The 12092-nt window shown below is 43.7% G+C and overlaps 1 protein-coding gene across 1 annotated transcript in view; it reads left to right on the forward strand.

The window, feature by feature from the left end:
* Positions 1–944: 944 nt before the first annotated feature.
* The window catches only part of LOC135919123 (glucoside xylosyltransferase 2-like), a 79137-nt gene continuing 67989 nt past the window's right edge, over positions 945–12092 (forward strand). The window contains exon 1 of the mRNA XM_065452850.2: positions 945–1082. The gene's annotated coding sequence lies outside the window, so the exon portion shown is untranslated. The remainder of the gene's footprint in view (positions 1083–12092) is intronic.

The raw sequence follows: 12092 nt of genomic DNA on the forward strand, positions 1-12092 counted from the left end.
GACGATGAAATGACAATGGTGATATAACAACGCAGGAACGATTACAAGTAGGGGTAAAAAGTTGCAACAGAACGAAAGGGGGCGCTTGTTGGCCTAGTTGGTGCTGCAGAAGCAGAAATCAAACAGCATGTGAGCTAATCCAAGCTTACTATATAAAAAGAAAGGTTCAACTTGCATTAGCGATACATCCATCTCGCTCTCCAAATCGGAAGCGAGATTGTTTGACTGCCCGATGACGTAGGTTTGTGAATAGCCTGCGCGTGCGTTTATGTGCGTATACGTACATTCATAGGTCACAGTCCAAATTGAATCAGTTGGAGCCGCCCATGTTGTCTTCTATGTGTCTTCCTTTTGTGTGCGTTTTGACATGCGGCAAAAAGCACGCCTTTTAGGGGTAAAAGGATAGGAGTGCCGTCATGTGTGGGCGTTATTCAGCACGGCGGCAGTAGCAGCCAGAATGTCGAAGAGGCCAAAAAAGCTTCCTTTTATATAAAGAAAACGAAGGCGCCTAAAGCCTGTCTTCACAGCTGCAGAGAACCCACGTGAGCTGACTAGGGCAATTCAGGCAACGCAGACATCTGAGACGTCCATTTAATCGCATGAAAACTGCGTGCGAAGAATACGCCCTAGGGATAATTCCATTGTCACTGGCTCGTCACTCGTGCGGAATTGAAAAGGTCGCCATTAGCATTAAGAAAGAAGGAACGAGCTGTTTCTCGCGGAGTAAAGTGCAGTACTACAGTGCTCTGGGGATTTGCAGCCCAGAGCTTCGAGCTAACAGTGTGCTGTTTTTCTAGGCTCCGACTGCCCTGAGGGTGCGCAGTACTGGGTTTAACTGCGTCGGCTGAATCGTATTGGTTCCTGCGGATTGCTGATCAACGAGACACGTGCCCTACTTCCTCGTGCCGTGTATTGAAATCACCATCTAATCCGGTACAATCAAGAGTTCACTGGTCCTGTTACTGCTCGTCGCCTGCAGCACCCTCTAGTCGGCTGTTCTGTTCCGTAAAAAGGATCGCCTACGCCGACCGAGCGGGATTTGCAGCCCAGAGCTTCGAGCTAACAGTGTGCTGTTTTTCTAGGTGAGTGTGTAGCAATGTGCGTCTTTAAGGACTTTTGAATCGCTAGCTGGCTGCAACTCCCCATTGTGTCCACTGTCATTGACTGTCTAGTTATGGGTATTGATTTGTGCACCTACCGCGCCCGCATTGGCTGTTTCGTTCAACCGAGAAGAATTGTGGAGCCATGCAGCCTTGTGTGGCTCCGGTCGTGTTACTTTGGTAGGCACTACTTCGTGGGTGGACGCCTGGTAGTTTTACTTTTTTCCCTTGTTCATTTACTGGTCTGTGCGGGAGATGTTGAGGTTAATCCGGGTCCGGATAAGACTGACCAACTTGTGACATTAATGAAAGAACTTACAGTGTCAAACGAGCGATTTCACAAGGAAGTGACCAATAAACTTAAAGATATCCACACTACTGTGACAGACGTCAAAAGGCGACTCTCGAAAATTGAAGAGCGACTTGAGACTGTTGACAACTTGAGTGAAAGCGTTACAGCTGTCGGTTCTGTTCTTCAAGAATCTAAAGTGCAGTTGAAGAATATAGAGCAGAAACAGATTCAACAAGCAAACATCGTTGTGGATGACTTGAATAATCGAATGAGGCGAAATAATCTCGTATTCAAGGGTATTCCCGAACAAGCTGCTGAAAAGTGGAGCGATACGGAAAAGCTTATTTCTGAATTTGTCAAGGCAAACCTGGGTATCCAAGCAGGTGAAATAGAGCGAGCCCATCGAGTCGGTCAACGTAAACCCGATCGCACTCGGCCCATTGTGGTTAAACTTCTGAACTTCAAAGACAAAAGCAATATCTTGAAAAACTCTTTCAAACTAAAAGACCTTGCAACCCCTCGAGTCTGGATCGAGGAAGATTTTTCGCCGCGAATGCAACTAATCAGAAAAACTCTCCGTGATTTCGCACGCGCGAAGCGCCAGCAGAACGAAAAATATAAATTGCAGTTTGATAAACTTATAATGGGCAACAGAACTTTCACAGTCGACCCTTCAAACAATGAAGTGGTCGCCATCCCTAGACCTGAGACTCCCGTGAATGGCAATTGACGTTTCAATGCGGATGACAAAAAACTGTCTATTATTGTGGCAAATTTCAGAAGTATTTTCAAAAAACAGGATCACCTTTGTGCTTTTGTCGAGTCCTGCTCAGCTGATATAATACTAGGTACCGAGACATGGCTGTCTTGCGACGTGTCCGACAATGAATTATCTCTTTCTAAAAACTTTATTTTGTTTCGAAAAGACAGGGTAGTAACACGAGGCGGTGGTGTTATAATTGCAGTAAAAAAAGGATTCCAAGCACGCCTACTTGACACGGGTTCTTGTATTGAAATTTTGTGGGTCATGCTTCAGATATCACGTGTAACTTGTGCCGTTGGTGTTTGTTACCGTCCTCCAGATTCGCAGGACACGTTCGTTAAATGCCTTAACGAATCGCTTAGCTTTGTCAGTAACAAATTTCCCGGCTCACCTATTATTCTTGCTGGTGACTTTAACTATCCTGGAATTAACTGGCGGACGGTTACAGCTGAAGGCGGCCCAAGGAAAGCTGAATGTAAGGATTTTCTTGACGTCATTTCTTCGTACGGATTAAGCCAAATAGTTTCGTTACCAACACGGGGGGATGCTATCTTGGATCTTGTGCTGACCACTGAACCTGTCAACGTGTCTGTTCATGTGTTAGATTGCATTAGTGACCACAACGTCCTTCACTGTGAATACGACATAAAGCGCAAAACAAGTGTACAGGAAAAGAAAACCATTTATGATTATGCGCGAGCAAATGTTGAAATGATCACCAGCGAGCTCTCGGCTTTTTGTGTAGAATTCTTGAGCGGGATGCATAATCATGATAGCAATGATAACTGGATGATTGTTTGTAACAAGCTAACTGAACTTAAAGAAAAGTACATACCAAAAATACAAATAACTCTGTCTACTGGAAGTGCGTGGTTCACCTCTCACGTAAGGCGCTGTATAAATAAAAAAAAGCGCGCTTATTCAAAAGCTAAAAATTCGACATCTGATGATGCCTGGAAATGTTATCGGGAACAATCGAAGTTATGCAAAACTGAAATTGAAGCAGCCAAAGACAAATTTTTCAACCATGATATTTCGAACATGTTAGCCCACAACACAAAAAATTCTGGAAAGTAATAAACCCCAAACCATCATCATCAGGCTTCATTTCCATAAGGAAAGACAATGAATTACTTTCATCAATGGAGGTCGCTACTGCATTAAATTGTTTCTTCTGTTCTGTTTTTACAAGTGAACTTCCCGTTCCGGCTAACATTGAACTCGCTTCTGTTACCTCCATCATGAGTGATATCGTTATCACCCAAAAGGGCATTGAAGCTGCTATTGATCGTCTTTCTAACAGCTCGGCTCCCGGTCCAGACGGAATTTGTCCAAAACTACTAAAAATGACTAAACCAGTGATATCTCGCATTTTCGCTGCTCTTTTTCAACAATATATTGATTCAGGATGTGTTCCTAACGAATGGAAAATAGCTAAAATCATTCCAATCTTTAAGTCTGGTGACCCGTCATCTGTCTCAAACTACAGACCTATTTCACTGACCAGTATTCTATGTAAACTTTTAGAACACATTATATCATCAGCAATTATGAAATACCTAACCGATCACAATCTCCTCTTCATTAACCAGCACGGGTTCCAACGGGGTCGCTCATGTGAGACGCAGTTGTTCGAGTTAGTCTCTGACCTGCACCAAGCTATCAACGACTCGTCACAAATTGACGCCATATTTATTGATTTTGCGAAGGCTTTTGATAAGGTAGCTCATAACCGTTTATTATTAAAACTTCGCCATTTTAACATAAATAGTAGGATTACGAAATGGATTAGTAACTTTTTAACTAACCGGTACCAATTCGTAACTACTAATGAATTTTCTTCTCCGCGATCACTAGTTAAATCCGGAGTGCCGCAGGGATCTGTATTGGGACCAATTTTATTCCTGCTATACGTCAACGACATCAGCAATAATATTAAATCTACAATAAGACTATTTGCAGATGACTGCGTAGTTTATAGACGAATAATTAACACTTTTGACACTGACATTTTGCAATCCGACCTCGCGAAAATTACCGACTGGTGTAAACAGTGGCAAATGGAAATAAATGTTTCAAAAACTAAGGCTATAGCCTTCACTAGATCCAGTAACCCTAGGGTTACCCGTTACGTAATGAACGACATTAGTATTGCACATGCGCAAACAATAAAATATTTGGGAATTCATTTATCTTCAAACGTTTCATGGAATCATCACATCGATGCGATTACTAGCAGTGCTTGTAAAACCCTTGGCTACATTAGGCGTAACCTTTACTCGGCAAACAAGTCCACTAAATTATTAGCCTATACCACACTAGTTCGTTCGAAAATGGAGTACGCGTCTTTTATTTGGAATCCGCATCAATCGTACCTCATAAACAAGCTCGAGTCGGTACAAAACAGAGCAGCCCGCTTCATCACGAAAAATTACTCACGAAATTCTAGCATCACTAACATAAAGATATCTCTAAATCTCCCCGCGCTAGAAAATCGAAGGCTGATAGGACTTCTTTCCCATTTTCACAAGCTATATCACAGCGGGTCGTCTTTCAGCGCATGCAACATCAGGCCCGCCCATCGTATCTTCCCGCGCCTTGATCATTCCTTTAAAGTGCAGCCCGTCCTTGCGCGCTCTAACTTGAGACACTCGCCCCTCTTTCTCGCGATATATCATTGGAATATGCTACCTCATGAAATCGTGTCAGCTCTAAGTCACGATGATTTTCTAGCAAAACTAAAACAGTATTTTAACGTACTAACATAGTATTCTCGTGCTCATTTGTTATAGGCATCACTGTGTTGTTGCGCGCCTTGTATTTTTTTTTTCTCTCCCTCACCATATTTTGATGTTTGCGCGAATGGTTTTGTTCTGGTTTAGCGCAGGGTCACTTGTACTGCATAAAATTTGATCCACTTGTGATTTTCATTGTTTATGCAATATGTTATGGTATGTTAACGTTTTTATCAAGTATTTTTCCTTGTATAAATTGACCAAGCTACGCTGATTTTGTGTAACACCCATTTTAAATCTATATATATCTTCAGCGTTTAGGACGTGTAGTTGTATTGCTCTTACTGGTTTCTTTTTGTTTGTTTTCCCGTTTTTCCGCTTGTGTTCTTTTTATTGTAGCATGCATTATCTGTTTAAATGCGTATACTGTATATATCACTAATTTATTGTAACACCCCTAGGTAATGCCCGCATGGGCATTTAGGGTACTTGAATAAAAAAAAAAAGCGCGAAAGTGTCCAAAAAGCCATACAATTTCGCCTCTATATTTTTATTTTTATTTTTCTGGTGCGCCTGAAGTCACGTCTCGCATTTCTCGCCCGACGGAAGCACATTAATGGAAGCACCCTTCTTTGGCGGCGCTTCTTTGCTCTACAACACATTTTGGTGGTGCCAGTGTTTCCTCGAAAGTTTTTTATCGGATTACTCTCAAGCAGTAGCTTGCGTTATTTCATTTTTCACCGCAGAGCGAACATAGCAGAACGATCTAATCTACCTTTGAACGCGTAAAGTAAACGAATGCCCCTCGCCTTGTGTAAAGCCAACGTGACTGTGAAGCTTCCTAAATGAAATCAATTACGCGCAGGTTCCCTCAGCTTCGCGTGGGAGAGCCTTTTCGGGATAGGGCGAGCCTTGGTGAATCCGCAGAGATTCTGCGAGGCGAAGCAAAGCGCTAAATAAGGCGCTTATAACAGCGGAGACGGGGAAAAAGCACTAATCTGTACCTGAAGAAAGAAAAAGAAACCTGATTTGGGAGAGGGAGAGGGCGACGCCATAGCAAGGATAGAAAGGAAGAAGGCTGCCTGCTGCTGAAGGCATTACACGCAGCTAAGCTGGGGCTTCATTTTTTGATGCGTCTTCGCTTTCTTTTTTGGAGAGCTCAGCTTGGTCGTGACAGCGTTAGGTGGTTGCTCTCGGTGGGGTGACCTTAGGTGACCTCTCAGGTTAGGTGATTATATGTCGACGCCCCTTGTCGAAGCGGACGCCTGCAGACGATTTCATATAGAATACATGGGCATGGCCATCTTGGGCTGCTAGACGCAGAGAATTTCTATATTTTATCAGACGTAAAGTGACGTAACGTGTTCCTGAAACGCTGAACGCATTTATACAACTATTGTCATGCTTGCGAATCGACTGTAGAAACCTCGGCGTCAAAGACAGAAAACAGCAGCGTTAACAGCGCAAGATGGCGGCAGCTAAACGCGTCCGTAAGATAGTCTATAGAAATCGCCATCATCATAGTCGCGCTAGTATTCGAAACCAGAGCAGGGCAGCGGAAAACGAAGGGTTACAAGGAACATGTTTCAAGTGAATATTATTCGCGTTTAGTGTGCGGAAATGGTCCTTATATATATATATATATATATATATATATATATATATATATATATATATATATATATATATATATATATATATATATATATATATATATATATATACTACTGTGCATGATAAGGCCGAATGCCTCAACATGCATCCAGTGATAAATGAGAAAACTGTTAGGCGGACCAATGCGTTGAGGCTTCAGGACATCTCGGCAAATGTAAATGAATCGGCGATGGAGGCTAGAAAGAACGGCAAAGGTAAAGGAAAGACAACGAGGTTAACCAGAGATTGTCTCTGATTGGCTAAAAAAGAACGGAAAGTGTGGTGAAGCAAATACAGGAAAAATAATAATCAAAGAAAGCTCTCTGCTATGAAAAACGCGTTTCCAAAGTATTTATATATTTAGATGGACCAGAAATGTTAAAGGAACGAGCTCCAATCATTGAGTTGAACGAGCTCCAATTCCAGTCATTGAAGTGGATTAACCAGAGAGCCAGTCATTACTTGCACAAGAAATCAAAATGCATAATGGAATAATTAACAAAGATCCACTAATTAACTTTATTATTGGTTATATGACCGGTATTAATAGCTACGAATTACAGCCGGTGAGTTTGCAAGGCTTATCACGTGGAACGAATTTTCAGCACGACAATAGTTTCGATACATGCGTTCGAAAAATGTGCGACGAAATACCATGGGCATTCCAGTTACTTCTGTGCTTCACTCCCACGCATCTATGGGAATCGACGTTATGCGAAGCTTTTTGAGGGCAGCTGGCTCTGCAGCATGGTTTGGGGTTTTGAAAAAGCGCTAGCAATGTTCACCACTGCGTTTGTATAAATATAGCGTTTGGGTGTGTGGCGCGAGAGCAGGGAACTCGAATTAAGACGAGAGTGCGTGTCAGTAACGATGTATGTAACGATGATTGCGTAATTTCTAGGAACGGTTCAATTCATGCGAAGGAGTGACATGGAGGTGGTACATGGGTAAAGACACGCAGTCCTCACTGACGATAGCACGTGCTATCACGTGTAAGACACAAACGGGTCACTTGACGGCAATGCTGTAGGACAACCTGAAATGCGTGTCTTACAATAGCCATTCGGACGAGTGGCGTGGTTCGTGTACTCGCCATGGCTGCGCCGCGAAGACACTGGCATAGTGACATTCGGTGCACCATGGAGGAGCAGCCCTCGATGTTTAAATGAGTGGCCTTGTAAGGACCAGTAGGGCCGTGAAAATCCGGTATGAGCTTCGGGAGAAACACGGAGGCAGTGTGTTGCTGCCCGGCGTGTGGAGATCAGTGCTCATAAAAAAACTTCTTCTTCTTGAGGTTATTCTTGTTAATCGAGTGTCCCGCTGCAATATTCTGACTTTGGGACCCTCGCCTTTATACTACTAACAACCAACTATGTATCTTGAATGAACAATAAACTGAAACTTAAACTGAAACTTGGATTTAAATCGCTGTTGAACGGATGCAATCATCACCCGGTGTTCTGCTTCCAACTTGCCGAGATCATCTTACGCGTGCACCTGGATCCAGTGCAGGTAGCACACAAAATCTTAGGCGAGAGTCGGATTACACAGCTGGAATAACGATGCACTTATGATGCACGGCGTCACAGCATTACGAATGCAAGCACATATTCAGCGGCCCAAATTTGTTGACAACTTGATACAGAATAAAGGGAAAACGAGACATCCACCTTCCCTTTATTCCCTTTATTCAATACTTCTCTCCACCTTGCGGGTTTCCGCAGAACTAGTACGTCAGACACAACTTGATACACTGCGTCGGCATTTATAAGGCATTGTCATGCAATACTGTCAAACCGTGCACGCTTGCCTTGAATTTATGTCGTTCTTGTCATGTATGCCAGAATATTCAAGGGGATCATATCAATGCTTGACATACAGACATATCATGATATGCGTTCATGTTATGGTATGCACGTCATGTCATTCATATCACATGCATGTCGTGAGCGTGAAGACAGGAAACAGAGGGCGTTACTTGTATTAGTTGTGAACCCACGTCTCCGCGTAATACGAAGATGTGGGTGCGTGCCCCACCTGCGGACAGTTGTTTTTTTCATCCACATATTTCCATTTATTCATGATTTCTTTTATTCAGTTGATATGTACGAGTAGTTTTCCCTATGCTGTCTTTGCTGTCTTTGTTTGTTGGCTTCTTATGACATGCATTTCATGCCATTCAATTCATTAGGTCATACCATCCATCAAAGTCTCGAAACGGTACCGAAGCCGTTTGTGTTCAGCTGTAGAGCATAAGGCTGCGTGTCCAATATCCATTGTGGCGGCCGCATGTCGATGGGGTCGAAGTGCTAAAGACAGTCATATGCTCAAATTTAGGTCAAGGTAAATAAATAAATTAATGCGAAGTCCCACACTGTACAGAGTGCATCATAATCTGATCGCTCTGCTCACGCGTAAAACTGCATAACTAAATTTTTTAGTTAATTTTCTAGTCGAGGTGGCCGTATTCAGGAGTGTGAGATGAATGCACGAATGCTTTAGTACTGTATTTTAGGTGCACTATACAGAACCGTTCCCTTGTCAAATGTAATCCGCAGCCCTCAACTGTGACGCATCTGACAAACCAGCCCTGCGTTACTTCGTCATATTAAAATAAATAAATAAATAAATAAATAAATAAATAAATAAATAAATAAACCAGTTATTCATATAACTAATCAATATTCAATCGAGCAATGAAACCGTCAATCAACCAATCTAGCAAGCAAGCAACCAAAAAGCAATTTAAGCATTAAAATACTGAAAAATATAACTTCAGTACTTAGTTATAAATACTAAAGTAAATATTTACACTAATTCACGCTCACGGGACCAAGTCTTGCCGGTCACTCACGCAAGAAACTCCGCAAACAAGGCATTTCATTATGACTCATGATCATGTACTCTAGCAAGGCACCAATGAGCCATTTGTGCGAGGCCGCTTACGTAAACATGGTGCAATTTACTTTCCTTTGCTTTTTCGCGTTCACTGCGCAAGTGGCTCAAACGGGGCACCAGTTTATGCAGGAACGTTTACGAGGAATGAGAGGTTAGGAAAGGGCAGGCAGGGCCTGCTGCGAGATCTCGTCAACATGCGCTAGATCCGAGCGGCATTACACAGCACTGCGCCGTAAAAACGTGACATGGAAAACACGAGAAACTAAGCAAAAAATACTGCGGGAAAGCGTTATCTCCTAGGTAAATATTTGATGTGGGGGACGAGGTAAACGTGCGCCTGTCGGTGTTGTTATCCCACCCTTGAGGGCAAACTTTCACCATGCATAAAATAAGAAAAAAAAACGCATGGAAATTTCTCGGAACGGGTTGAATGCAGCGACGCATGTCCAAGCCAGCGCTATCCTGTTGTCATGTTTGGATGCACCGAAAATGCAGCAAATAAATATTTACTCGACCCTCCAAGGGCACAATGAAGTACGCCGCCAGAATTTTCGATTTTCTTTTGCTTCGAATAAATTCAACTCTAGCGCATTTGAGAAACCAAGCGCATTTACTTTTGTTCCTATTTCGTCGCTTATTTATTTTAGAATGCTGCAGCTTATAATGGACATATTTCAGGCGTGGTAAAACAGTAAAGCATAGAACAATGGCATATCCGGCTTGTAATATTTTCTTTTTCCGGAATTCGCATCGTATGTTTGTCGTCTGTTTTGTGCAGTATGAGCGCATAACGTATTCTAGAAGAGTGTGTACTTGCTTTGCTCACTTCATTCAGTGAGGACATTGTTGCTATGGTGCCGTGGGGGCCAAAAATTGCGGCAGAACCCATCTCGCGATGTCTGTCCAAGGTTATGCGATCAGCATTCAAGCAATGAAGTTACACAATAAACAGCTTTAGTGCAGCGTTTAACAGCACACGTAACTTGTTAGCGTTAGCGTTAGCGCTGCGTGCTCCACATTGCGCATGCGCTATACGTAAACGGGGCTGGATCTCTTACGTACGTACGCTATGTTTTGAGATTTTGGGTTGAATGCGGGGGCCTGCAAGGGGAGCCTTACGTACGGCAACTTGGCAGAGCCAGTCGAATCGAGAGCTGCCCGCTTCCGATCTGTCCAGACGTCTGCCTACGCTGTTCGTCTCAATAGTAGCCCACTAATGCTCGTATTTCCTTTACATTTGTATGACGATGTTTCGGCAGTGAAGTAGTGGTGACAGATTGCCGTTGTTGTCGACGTACGTTCTCAATTAGCGGAGCAGCAGGCTTAACGAAAGCGTTTGCTCATCTTTGCTTATGTTTGCTGGAGCCGCGTCGAGATGGCGCGAAAGCCAGTTTTTTTTTGCTCATTCGCTTGATTAAGTACACTGTAGCTTGACTTGGTGAGGCACTTGCGTATCCGGCATTCGATTAGCTCGACATTTTGTACGGATTTGGCTTGCCAGTACTTAGTGTTCTGGCACCTAGATGACGCCGTGAATATTTGCGTTAGCGTTTGCGTTTTGCTCCGTTCCGCTATTCTTATAGTTTCTCTGCTTCCGCTATGTGCAACACACACTGTCTCTGGTATCGGACCACTATACATATGACACTTGCTTTTGGAGACTGCGCATGAGCATGACGCCATGACGACAGCTGTACGACAACCACGAAATGACGACGTTGGAATGAAGTAATGACGTCGGCGGAACGGCAAAGGTGGCGTGACAACGGTGGCATGATGGCCAATAGATGATGATTCTGAAATGATAAATCATGATGGTACAACGACGCCAGCTTCATGATGACGGCGTGAGGCCAATAACATGGCGACGAGTGTATGGCGACGAACTGACGGCGATGAAACGACCTCGATGGAGGCGACAAACCAAATAGATGGCGTTTCTTAAATGATGGCGATGGCATAACGACGACAGCTTGACGATGACAACTGCAAGCCATTGGGATCAGGGCAAGGTTGTGACGATGATGCCCCGACCGTGACTGCATGACGCCGTCTGTGTCAAATGGGTGCTTAAGAGCGACTGCCTGATGAAGACGCAATGTCGAGGAAGGCCGGAGAACGGCGGTATAATCACGCCTAAATGACCACAGCATTATTGCGATGAAATGGTGGAGACGCCCCGGCCTCGTAAGAACGACGAAGATGGTATGAAGACGGTGGCATGACGACGATTCGACGATATTTCTGAAGTGATGGCGATGGTCAAGCGACATCGTGACGACGATGGCTTGATGACAGCTGCGTGACTACGATGGCGCGAGGACAATGTTATGGCATGAGCCAGATGCCGTTAGAATAACGACGATGCAATGACTACTACGGCATCACAACGACAGTATGAAATAGAATGATTGAAGTGGACCGTACGATGACAGAATCATGCTGGGCAGGAAGACAACGATGACATCACAGTTTTATGACGACAACAAGACGACGACTAGTGTATGACGGCCGTGGCATGAAAACGACTGCATCACGAAGACTGTGTACTGACAATGGCGCGGCAACGATGCCATGACGAAAGACGGATGACGATGGTGTAGTGACGACGATGAGAGGACCGTAGCGGCAACCCGACGACAGTATGACAA

Source organism: Dermacentor albipictus, chromosome 9, assembly GCF_038994185.2.
Source record: "Dermacentor albipictus isolate Rhodes 1998 colony chromosome 9, USDA_Dalb.pri_finalv2, whole genome shotgun sequence".
Taxonomy (NCBI): Eukaryota; Metazoa; Arthropoda; class Arachnida; order Ixodida; family Ixodidae; genus Dermacentor; species Dermacentor albipictus.